The sequence below is a fragment of the Curcuma longa genome, chromosome 5, assembly GCF_044706935.1.
Source record: "Curcuma longa cultivar G26 ecotype Majalengka, Jawa Barat chromosome 5, ITB_CL_G26_1.1, whole genome shotgun sequence".
In the NCBI taxonomy this organism is placed as follows: Eukaryota; Viridiplantae; Streptophyta; class Magnoliopsida; order Zingiberales; family Zingiberaceae; genus Curcuma; species Curcuma longa.
In genome coordinates this window covers 3,236,845-3,249,241 of record NC_133865.1, presented here as the reverse complement: position 1 = coordinate 3,249,241, position 12,397 = coordinate 3,236,845, and positions in this window count along the sequence as shown.

Genomic DNA, 12,397 nt, shown 5'->3' with positions numbered 1-12,397 from the left:
CTACCGATCTTGGGCAAACTTGATCCCCATAGTCGAGTTCATCGTGATCTACGATCTCATCGTTATCAAGTTTATCCATCTACCAATCTTTGGGATCAATCTATCGATCCTTGTCACATCATCGATCCGAGTCCAGGACTTGAACCCGATCAATCGAACCCAACTGGTCTATCAATCCTTGCCACATCATCGATCCGAGTCTGGATCTGAACCTGGTGAATCAAACCCAACTAATCTACATATCCTTGGGATAGGTCAATCCAAACTGGCTTGGGTCTGGTTCGACCCAAGTCAAGTCTAATTCACCTCGACTTGGTCTGGTTGCATCCGATTGCCTTCATCTACTTTCCATCTTGCTTCCAGCTCCGAGTTCCTATAGGGCATGCATGCAAACAACCAAGTCTAATCATATAAGTCTACTTGATTTACTATCTACTAGACTGACTTAAGCCTTAACTTGTAAGTCTACTTTGCCTACTAGCTAGGCTTACCTCTTGCTTGAAGTTTACTTCTTCTAAGATTTTACCATCTTAGGTTCAAGTCTACTTTTGTACGTCTACCTGACCTACTAAGCTTCTTGCTTGGAGTTCTTCCAAAACCTAGGATTCACTCCCATAGGATTTTTCTTTATTAAGCATCTAATCACCTTAACATGCTTGGACTTGTCCCTTGCCAGATATCGAGTCAGCCTTGATCTGCTTAGATTTTCTCTTATCTAACATCCAGTTTTCTCTTAACCTACTAGGGTTTTCCCTTGCCAAGCATCCAGTCACCCTTGATATGTTTGAACTTTTTCTTACTAGTCATTCAACCTTTGAGCTAACTAACCATTGAGCTAATTAGACTTTACCTTTGCAGGTCATCACCTCTTGTCATCCGATCAATTTTACATCTGACTAGACTTTACCTTTGTTAGTCATCTAGTAATTTTCACCTGATATATATATCGACCTTGACTTGATTATACTTAGATCACTTTTAAACATCAAGTCTTATTTTGAATCAATTCTTGGTCAAACTTGATTAAATACATATACATTGTCAAACATTAAAATCCTAGAGACTGATTGCATTGCACCAACATGATCTTCACAGGTTTGCTTAGTAATAGGTCGATTGAATGTCGAGTGGTCATAAGGACAATAGGTCAGCGAGTTAGCGAGTCGATGAGTCGGCGAATCAGTAGGTCGACGAGTCGACTGGCCTACATAAAAACACCAATAACTCTCGGATCGAGGAAAGTGTGAGTTGACTCCCTCCAATTGAGGCTATGATCACCGGAGTACTGCACTCGATAGATGAACATTAGAAGGGCACTAAAGCGGACCTTGATAAAACCCTTCCGATACTTAAGTCAGGCTTTAAGAATGAGAAAGTGATAAAATAATTAAGACAACGAGTAATCACATACCTCTCTCCAACTACTGTATTACTTTATATAAGTGAGAAGTGAGGAAGAGCAAAAATAAGAGTCCCCGACTCTCCCCATGTATTGGTTAAGTGTGGCCTCCCCACTCGTCCACAACTTGTCCCACGCACATAGACACTCCCACACGACTTCGACTCACCCAAGTTCGAAAACCACATAAAATAGAGATTGACCTAGGCCATTTGCTGGGTCAATTCACCTGGACCCGTCTAGATGTGATTAACCTTCATATGTCTCAAGCATCCTATTCTATCCTGCATCTTAGGCCATTAGCAATTCAAGGATTTTACCTAACAATGTAGTTTTAGGATTTTATTTTTTAATTTAAATTAGTCAGCCATTATCAAAGTTAGTACAAAAATTTTAATTTATCTAAATTAAAAATAGAAGACGTAAAAACGAAAGGAGTTTATATTTAATATTTGATTGTTTCAATTTGCAATAAAAATGCATTATATGAGTTTAAATGATAAAGAACTAGATCCATTTTTAGGTTGCTAATAATGGGACTATGCGAGCTTCAAATATTATAAATTTTAAAATTAAATATAGACATCATACAAGCGTATATAAACCATAGAATAAATATTTTAATGTTACAGATTCTTTTGGAAATGTTTTAACATACACATAATTTAAGGGAAAAGATATGGATAAAACACTGCAATAAATATATAAATATTTTTTAACAACAACGGTAAAAATTCTTCCATACATTAAATTTATTTGTTTTGGATTTATTTTGATTCTCTAGATCGATAAAAAAAACATGCATTTATATTGGTGGATAGGTTTTTTTTGATAATATATATATATATATAATATCTTAGACAATCTTGATAATTTTGATAATTTAATGAACTGCTCACCTAACTTTTTTAAATATTCAAAATATAAACCTTATTTTTTAAATTATTACATGCCATCATATATTATTTGTTAAAAAAATATCTCTCCATCAACCTGCAGAAGAAAATATAAGTCTATCTCAGACTTGATTATGGAATTGCAAACCGTTGAGTTGGCCATCAAATCTAGACTAAGAGACCATGAAATACAAAATTTTTTAAAAAGTTTTTTTTAGAGAAATTAATACTTAATTTAGCCGTTTAGAAATTTAAGAAATTTAGATATGTAGTTAAGTAAATTATCAAAATATCATATTTAAAAGTGCAAAATTAAAAAGACAATAAAAAATTATATCAATCGTCAAAAGACACTTCTTCCAATATCAACTAAATGTAACTACTATAACATATTAAAATAAATTAATTAAAATATAAACTATTTTTATATTATTTAAATTAATTGAAGTCATAGGATTAAAATCATTATAAAATTATCTTAACAATTATTTAATAATTTGTTTTAATAATATTATAGTTATTAAATGATTATTATAATATAATAATAATTAATTAATTAATAGTTGTTATAATATTATATCGTAGCACTTTTTTAATTTTTGCCCCATAGTTATGGCTCCAAATTAACTTGTGTTGCGCATGTGTTCCCCTCCTCAAGCTAAGTTGTTGTTCATTTGTTTCTCCGCAACACAACTATTCCTTCCATTTCGATTGTGCATCTTTCTTTCAACACAAGCGTAGCTTACAAAAACTATATAAAAGATTTATTTAATAATTTAAGTATCTGAATTTGCATCCAATTAATTTTAAAGATGAGCAATCTTCTCTCTAATTCGTCCATCAAATAAATTTGAAAACGTAATAGTTCATGATATGATAGTCCAACGATCTTAGTAGTTTGAACACTTACGGGGATAAAAAAAAAATAAAAAAGTCATTTTCAAATATGGAGAGCGTTGGCGGTTGTTATAACTACTCTTTGCAATGTCAAGAGACTTAGTAGGTAATTCCACAAATTAGTATTTGAAATTGAAATAAATGCTCTTTGCAACGTTTTAATCTAAAAAAATTCGACAAGATATTCAAATTTCAAATGGCTTCATTAAGCCCCCTTTTCGCTCTACTTGACTCGAGACCTAATCAACTGCAAATTGTTTATTTGTTGGACAATAAAGATTCTGTCCTAATCAAACTTTTTAAAAGAAAAGTGGCATTTGCGTTATCGTTAAGACTTAATTAATTGCCAATAAAGTCCATAACGGAAAGTAAAAAAACAAAAAAACAAAAGGAGAACTTAAGGGAAGATTCGATGCGGAGAATTTAAGCGTTGTTTATTTTATTTTATATTTAAAATTTAAAAAATTAGGAATATTTAAAAAGTATTTTTAGTATATTGAAATTTATTAAAGGTAAATAATATGATATTTTATATGTTTAATTATTTTATTTTATTAAATATAAATTAAAAATAAAAAAATGTCACTTGCTAAAGCCTTCGTCTACTTTTCTTTAGTTAAAAGTGGAATTCACTATCCTAGCGATCCTACATGGTCAATCCCATGATTATCCGTGAGGAGAAAAATTAAAAAATTACAGTTGACCACGACGAAGGAGAGTATTACTTCGGCTTCATCGAGATTTAACCTTTGTCCACTTCAATAATTCTGCTTTATCGTAACTATGCCCAAGGAGCAAAGTCTTCATCTACCACTTGTACAGTTTGTGGAACAGTAAATTTAAAATGAGACAAATACAAATGAGTAAAAAATTAAATGGTTAGTAGAATCTATCAAAATGGAGTGAGATTTTTATTACTATTAAATATTTATAATATAAACATCATGATTAATGATTAATTATGTGAAATTAATATCATTTAATGTTTGAATTATTAACTATTAAATATTTCATTATATAAATTATCTTTTGGGATTCAAATATTTGATCTAATTTTTTTAATTTTTTATTATTCTGGAAAGAGCTTAAGGAGTTAATTATTTATTTAAAATTTGAATTTTTTTCTCATGTTAAAACTGAAAATTTTGTTAATTTTTTTATTCATTGAGTAGGACATTAGGAGAAGTAGATGAAAATATATATTAAAATTCCGTATAAAAACTCCAGAGTCATTTAAGAGAGTAAGTTTTATGACAAAAAAATTATAGTTTGTTATTCATTGGATAGTCATGAAATGTCTATTAATTATTAATTATTTTATTTATATAAAATAATAATAAAATTTTTTATTTTAAAAATTAGAACATATCAATTTTTATTTCAGAACCTAGGACTAAATATGTATGCCTTGAGCTTAGAATCTTGAACTTAATTATTAATCGCTGATCTTAAAATTCTAAACTTAAGACTTTAGGTTTCAACATAGTTCTCTAAACTTAGAACCTTGAACTTAGAACTTTATCATTTGTAAAAAATGAACTTTAATTGATGTTTAAATTATCTCAATCTCTAAACATAGAACTAAATAAGAACCTATAACTTAATCTCTGTATAAGTCTTATAATTTAGGATTTAATATTAGACTTGGAATTCTCTCTACTTATAAGTAAATCTATAAACTTGAGATGTACAACCTTGAACTATTGAATATACTTAAATATTTGAACATAACTTAGTTAAATATCTAAATGTAATATTGTACTTGAAATCTTGAACTTTGAACAATGTTAAATATGGAACTTCAGACTTAAATTTTTAGAACTTGAAATTAAATTTATGACTTGAGACCTTTAACTTTGAACTAGTTATTGATCCGAATATAAAAATATAATTTAATCTCTAAATATAGTATTGGAGCTTAGGATAGTATCATTAGACTTGGACTTGAAACATAGTTAATTGTGGAATTCGGATTTAATTTTTAGAATTAGAACTTTTTAATTTAGAATTAAATCTATGAATTGTTAGAATTTACATCTACTCTGTACTAAATAAATATGATAATTAAATGCTAAAAAGGATCGATTCTAACCTCTTACTATTGATATTTGAAGAATATCTTGAACATCACTTTATTATTGCTTAATGCTTTAGAGTCATCTAAAAACTTAAAACCTCTTCTATAGATGGTGTTATTATTTTTAAAAGTGTGTGATCCAGTAAGATTCTTTGGTGATTACGTAGACAACATGTGGAGATAGGTATAGGGAAGTGTAGAAAGGAAGGGTAAGCAGAATCATTGCTCAATTTTTGAAGGTTTATGCACGAATCTCCAAACCTGACCTCCCACTTCGGTCCTTGCGTACCATTGACACCTCGGGCCGACCTCCCATCATGTGCCAACCTCCTGTTCGGGTCTTGACATGCTTCTTACATCACAAGCCGACCTCCTGCTTCTGATCTCGGCATGCTTCTTATATCACGTGCCGACCTCCTGCTTTAGTTTCGGCATGCTTCCTACATCACGTGCTGACCTCCTGCTTCGGTCTTGACATGCTTCCTACATCACGTGTCGACCTCCTGTTTCGGTCTCGGTATGCTTCCTACATCACGTGTCGATCTCTTGCTTCGGTCTCGGTATGCTTCCTACATCACGTGCCGACCTCCTGCTTCGGTCTCGGCATGCTTCCTACATCACGTGCCGACCTCCTGCTTCGGTCTCGACATGTTTCTTGCATCACGTGCCGACCTCCTACTTCGGTCTCGATATGTTTTCTGCATCATGTGCCGACCTCCTGCTCTAAGCTTGGCATGCTCCTTGCATCATGTGTCGACCTCCTACTCCGATCTCGGCATGCTCTTTGTCTTCATGTGCCGACCTCCTATTCCGATCTCGGCATGCTCCCTACATCACGTGCCGACCTCCTACTCCGAGCTCAGTATGCTTTCGGCATCACGTGCCCACCTCGTGCCATGAGCCTCGATATTCGTTTGGAATTCTTATCTTAACCTTAGCGTATGAAGGATGATGCTCCCGTATAATTCGGAGATCCCAGGACCATCGCTTCTGGAAATATAGGAGCGTATTCACGGAACTTATGAAAATTAAAGAGATCTTTTTAAATAAGAACAAGTATTTCGGAATGTTTCCTAAAACTGATTCTGACATCAATTACTATAAAAAGGTGACCCATATTCATGGGCACAGGTACACACACATCTATCCTAATTTTTCCAAGTCATTAAACTCCTTCCTCACGCTGAACCCTAACTTGAGCGTCGGAGTGGCTTGCCGGGGCCCACCTCCAGCGTCATTCTAACTCTCTTTCTGAGTATTTTGCTGGTCTCTTCTCTCTCTCCGCAACCTTATCTTAGGAGTGTGCACCTCGATAATCCTTGAACCGGTGTTGGAACCATCCACGGTGTATTTGTTGGTGCAGTTTGTACTAACGGTCAAACTCAAATTTTGATGAATGACAAATAGGGTAAAGTTAGGTTTATTGTGGGTTTAACCCAATATTGACAGGAACAAATTAGCATCGTCTGTGGGAAAATTGAGTCGAGACACTACGATAGTTAACACCGGAGGAATCGTTGGCGAGCATGATTCTGTTGGAGAAAGAAGTTGCGGTGATAAGATGATGGTCACACCCGAGAAGATCAAGGAGTTGGTCTTACAAACAATGATAAAGGTATTACAACAACATTCATTATTACCCCCTTCGGGAGTTCCTGCACCCTCTCCAGAAGACCTCTCTGAAGACAACCAATACCAAGGGAAGACAACGTGCCCCTATTGAACTCCCTTAATAAAGGAATAACTTTTCTGGAAGAAGATTCACACGAATCAAGAACCGATATGTGCCGACCTGATTACAAAAGTAAGGCAACCATGGAGGAAGAGGTAAGCCTACTTCACACACCTTTTTCTAAAAAAATTCTAGAACAGGAACTACTTCAACACTTTCACCAACCCCAATTAGGAGAATACACAGGATCTTCGGATCCAGAAGATCATTTGTGCCACTTCGAAAATGCTGCCCTACTTAACCAATATTTAGATGGAGTCAAGTGCCGAGTATTCTTAACCACCCTGTCAGGCTCTGCTCAGAGATGGTTTAGTCGTCTTCCTCATTCATCCATACATTCCTTTGCTGATTTCAAGACTGCCTTCCTCCATCAATTTGCTAGCAGCAAAAGATATAAGAAAACACCCTTGAACTTGTTCACTATAAAGCAAAAACCTCGAGAGACTCTCAGAGAGTATATTTAGAGATTTGACTGAGTCGTCTGAGATGTCCCTTCCACACCCACAGAGGTACTAACCAGTGTTTTCTCCCAAGGGTTGATGGATGGAGAATTCTTTAGATCTCTGGTGAAAAAATCTTCTACCAATTATGCTAAGTTATTAGAAAGAACTGAAAAGTATATACATCTAGAAGAAACTTAGCTCGCCCGACTAGGTGACAGTTCAGCCAGCTATAGATCAGATAAGAAGGCTTCTCCACCTATGCATCACAAAGGGGTATCATGTGGTCTCTATGTACCTTCCTGGCAGAAAAAACATACTGTGCATGTCGTTTCCTCCTTTCCTATTTTAGAAGAAACACTTACCCCGAGACCTCTAAAAGAGCAGGTTCGTTTTTGTACATATCACCAATCTTATGGTCATAACACTAATGAATGCAGGCAGTTAGCACAAGAGGTTGAGCGAATGATAAAGGAAAAGCATCAGGGAAAAAGAGCCTCGTCCCCCACGTTAGGACATGCTACCTATAAATATCCTAAGCAGGAAGGGCAGAAGAATCATTCAGAAAGAAATCAAGCTAGTCCCACCCGAGGCTGAGATATCATATCTTCGAAAAGACATTCTACCGATTCACCTCAGAATCATCGGACAGACCGAAGAAAAGAACAGGCGCATGCAAATCAAACTCAACAGGATAACCTCCCTCATCGGGGCATCATCAACATGATCTCGAGAGAATTTATGGATGGAGATTCTAATCGCGCCAGAAAGGCTTATAGAAGAAGGCTGGAAAGTTATGGTATCAGTACCAGAAGAAGTAAAGCCAAATGACCCATCATCAGCTTCAGATCACAAGATCTCGAAGGGGTCTCCACTCCTCATGATGATGCCTTAGTCATCCGTGCCATAATAGCAAACTATGATGTAGCTCAGGTTTCGTTGATATAAACAGTTCTGTCAATATATTATTCAAAGAAGCCTTCAGTCAGATGCAGATAGAGAAGTCTCAGTTAAAATCCATGACTACTGCTTTATTCGGATTTACTAGACATGAAGTACAACCACTGGAGCAGGTTAGCCTACCTCTTTCTTTAGGACAAGAGCCTTTAATACGAACTCGTTGTGTTATTTTTACAGTGGTAGATGCTCCATCCTCATATAATGTTATGCTGGGAAGACCGACACTTAGTGCCTTCCAAGCAGTAGTCTCTACTTTTCATCAAAAGATAAAATTCCCAATAGATGATCAAATTGGTTTGGTTAGAGGAGATCAGACTGTTTCTCGGAAATGCTATACAACCATGGTGCGCATTGATGTTAAAAAATTAAGAAGAACCCCGCGAAAGAATCCTGTGACTCAACTATCACAAGAAAAAAGTACAGGTCGTGTCCGAGCTGCCCGATAGAGTCTCTCAGATAGCTGCTGACCTGACACCTGATTTGAAAACCGAGCTGGTAACCTGCCTCATCCAAAATAATGATGTATTTGCTTGGGTTCCTCAATAAGTTATAGGAATAGCTCCCGATATCATGGAGCATCGACTTAATGTCCTCCCTGATGCCCGACCTATCATGCAAAAGAAGAGACATTTTGGACCTGAACAAGACAAAGTGATACAAGATGAAGTCATTACGCTTTTAGAGCTGGACATATCCTAGAAGTTCAATTCCCCACCTGGCTTGCTAACATAGTATTGGTTCCAAAAATAGGAGCAAAATGATGCGTCTGCATTGATTTCTAAGATCTCAATAAGGCTTGTTCCAAAGATTGTTATCCTCTGTCGCGTATCGATCAATTAGTAGACTCTACTTCAGGACACGAATATATATGCATGTTATATGCCTATCAGGGATATCACCAAATTCTGTTAGTTCGGGAGGATCAAGAAAACGTCAGTTTCATTACCTCTGAAGGAACTTTTTATTATACAGTCATGTCTTTCGGACTAAAAAATGTAGGAGCAACATATCAGAGACTCATGGATAAGATTTGCAAGCCCCCACGGGCGGGGTCAGCCGGTTACGACATTTCGAAGGTCCATGGCAACAAATGCGATAACATCAATATCTGTCATCAGATAAGTCGTAATGTTGAAATATACGTGGACGATATTTTAATCAAGTTAGTCCAAGTTGAAAATTTGATCAGTGATATCAACGAAATATGTGCTACTCTCCGGAGGTATAATCTCAAATTGAATCCTAACAAATGTTTGTTTAGTGTCAAAAATGATAAGTTTCTGGGATATATAGTAATTGAAAGAGGTATAGGAGATAACCCTAAAAAAGTACAAGATTTATAAAATATGGTTTCACCTTGAATACCAGAGAAGTACAGAAGTTGGTAGGACGGATTCACTGTATTATCACGATTCATATCACAGACAGCAGCAAAAAGCCTGTCCTTCTTTAAGATATTATGCAAGGCTGCTAAATTTATTTGGGACGAGAAGTGTGAGCAAGTCTTTAATGACTTAAAGATCTATTTAGCAACCTTACCAATTTTAGTGAAGTCTACCCCTGGAGAATCTTTATGGTTATACTTATCCTCCTTTGAAGGTGTCATAAGTTCAGTTTTGGTTAAACAAGAAGGAAGTATTCAAAGACCTATTTACTTCTTCAGTCATCTTCTAAAGGATGTTGAGACTAGATACACCACTTTAGAGAAGCTGTCTATGGCCTTGGTTTTGACTATACGCAGGCTTCGATAATATTTTCTTTCTCATCCAGTAACGATATTAACTAACAGTGCTTTGAGCCGAATATTGACTAATCCTGAGGCTTCAGGGCGATTGATCAAATGGACTACAGAGTTTGGAGAGTATGATATACAATATCAATCGAGAACAGCTATAAAGGCATAAGATTTAGTCGATTTTTTAACCGAGACCTCTAACATCAGTGAACCAAAGACGTGGAAGATATTTATAGATGGGTTATCCACCAAAAAGAGAAGTGGAGTAGGAATTTTATTATGTTCCCCTAAAGGAGACTTATTACCGATAGTCATAAAACTTCATTTTAAAGCTTCTAATAATGATGCTGAATATGAGGCATTGCTTGCCGGGATACAAGCAACTCAACATGTGAGAGCGACTCGAGTAATAATCTGTTCAGACTCCCAATTAGCCACACGGTAGATAGAAGGAACTTTCAAGATTTGCAATGACAGACTTTGAAGGTATACCGAGGCCTTCGACAAGTTAAAAATTTCTTTCCAGGAAGTCACTATTCAGAGAATACCCTGAGCTGACAGTTAGAAGGCAGATGAGCTAGCTCGTTTAACCAGTAGTTTGACTAGTTGGGAGCAAGAGGAGCCTGTAATACATGATCAATTAATAGCTCACATCGATCGAGTCGCTGAAACAAACGAGATTGTTGATTGGAGAATTTTCATCATTGACTTTCTTAAAAATGGGAGCTTGCCGATCGAGTCTGAGCAAGCCAGATAGAAAATGAGCAGTCTGATTCACTCTGATTGGAGACATTCTATATAAGAGAGCCTTCTCTCGATCCCTACTGAAATGCCTTGAGCCTAATGAGGCTGAGTACGTCATGTAGGAGGTTCATCAAGGTATTTACGAGAACCATATAGGAGGTAGAACTCTGGCTTAGAAAGTATTACTGGCTGGGTATTTTTGGCCCACTTTGTAAAAAAACACAGCTCGAATGATCAGTACCTGCCTTAATTGTCAAAGGCATCAGAATCTTCCTCATCAGCCGATAGAGTTATTAAAAATTGCCACTACCTCTTGCCCCTTTAATCAATGGGAGATGGACATTGTAGGTCTTTTCCCAATAGACCTAACCAAAAGAAATTTCTTCTAGTAGCTGTGGATTACTTCTCCAAGTGGGTGGAAGCTGAACCATTGGCCAGGATCACGGAAGATATTGTTTTAAAGTTTCTATGGAAGAACATCATTTGTCGATATGGAATTCCTCGCAAAATAGTATCTGATAATGGATGACAGTTTCAAAGGCGTCGACTACACGACTGGTGTAAAGAGTTAGGAATTGTACAAGCCTTTACTTCCGTAGCTTATCCACAAAGCAATGGACAAACAGAGGTAGTTAATAAGGAGCTCGTCAAGAGTCTCAAAATACAATTAAACCAAGTACAAGGAAATTGGGTAGATGAACTACCTAGTATTCTGTGGCCTTACCAAACTACCCCAAGAGATAATACCCAAATGACTCCTTTTCACCTGGTCTATGGAGGAGAAGCAGTGATACCTGTAGAGGTCGGGGAAGAGTCAAGCCGAGTCCATACTTATGAAAGTGATAATGGTGATAAACGACGTATAGAATTTGATCTCATTACTAAAACAAGGGAATTGACAGCAATTAAGCTAGCATTGTATCGTCGGAAGATGTGTCAGGCTTACAACAAGAAGATTATACCTCGTTCTTTTCAGGTCAGAGATTTCGTCTGGAAGAAGATAAAACTAGTAGGTGACGTCAGGAAATTAGAACCTCAGTGGGAAGGACCCGACAGAGTTACTCAGTGGCTTAGCAACGGATCTTATTATCTGGAGGACGCTAAAGGAAAAGAGCTTGACAGACCTTGGAACGCCACTCATCTTTCGACCTTATCATATTTAAACTTGTATAAATTTTCTTATCATTTTTGTAGGGACATTTTATAATTATTTAATGTAAGTTTTTCTTTTAAACACTGAGCCACCGAGCTTCGCGGATTTGCTTTACGATAGGCCGGAACACCGAGCCCCGAGCTCGCGGATTTGCCTTATGACAAGCCTGAACATGGAGCCACCTAGCTCGCGAATTTACCTTACGACAGACGGGATTTGCAGATTTGCCTTACGACAGGTCGGAACATCGAGCCACCGAGCTCGCGGATTTGCCTTACGATAGGCTGGAACCGAGCAGGTAACACCAAGCTAACGGATTTGCCTTATGACAGGCTGGAACAGAGCCCTGAGCTCGTGGATTTAC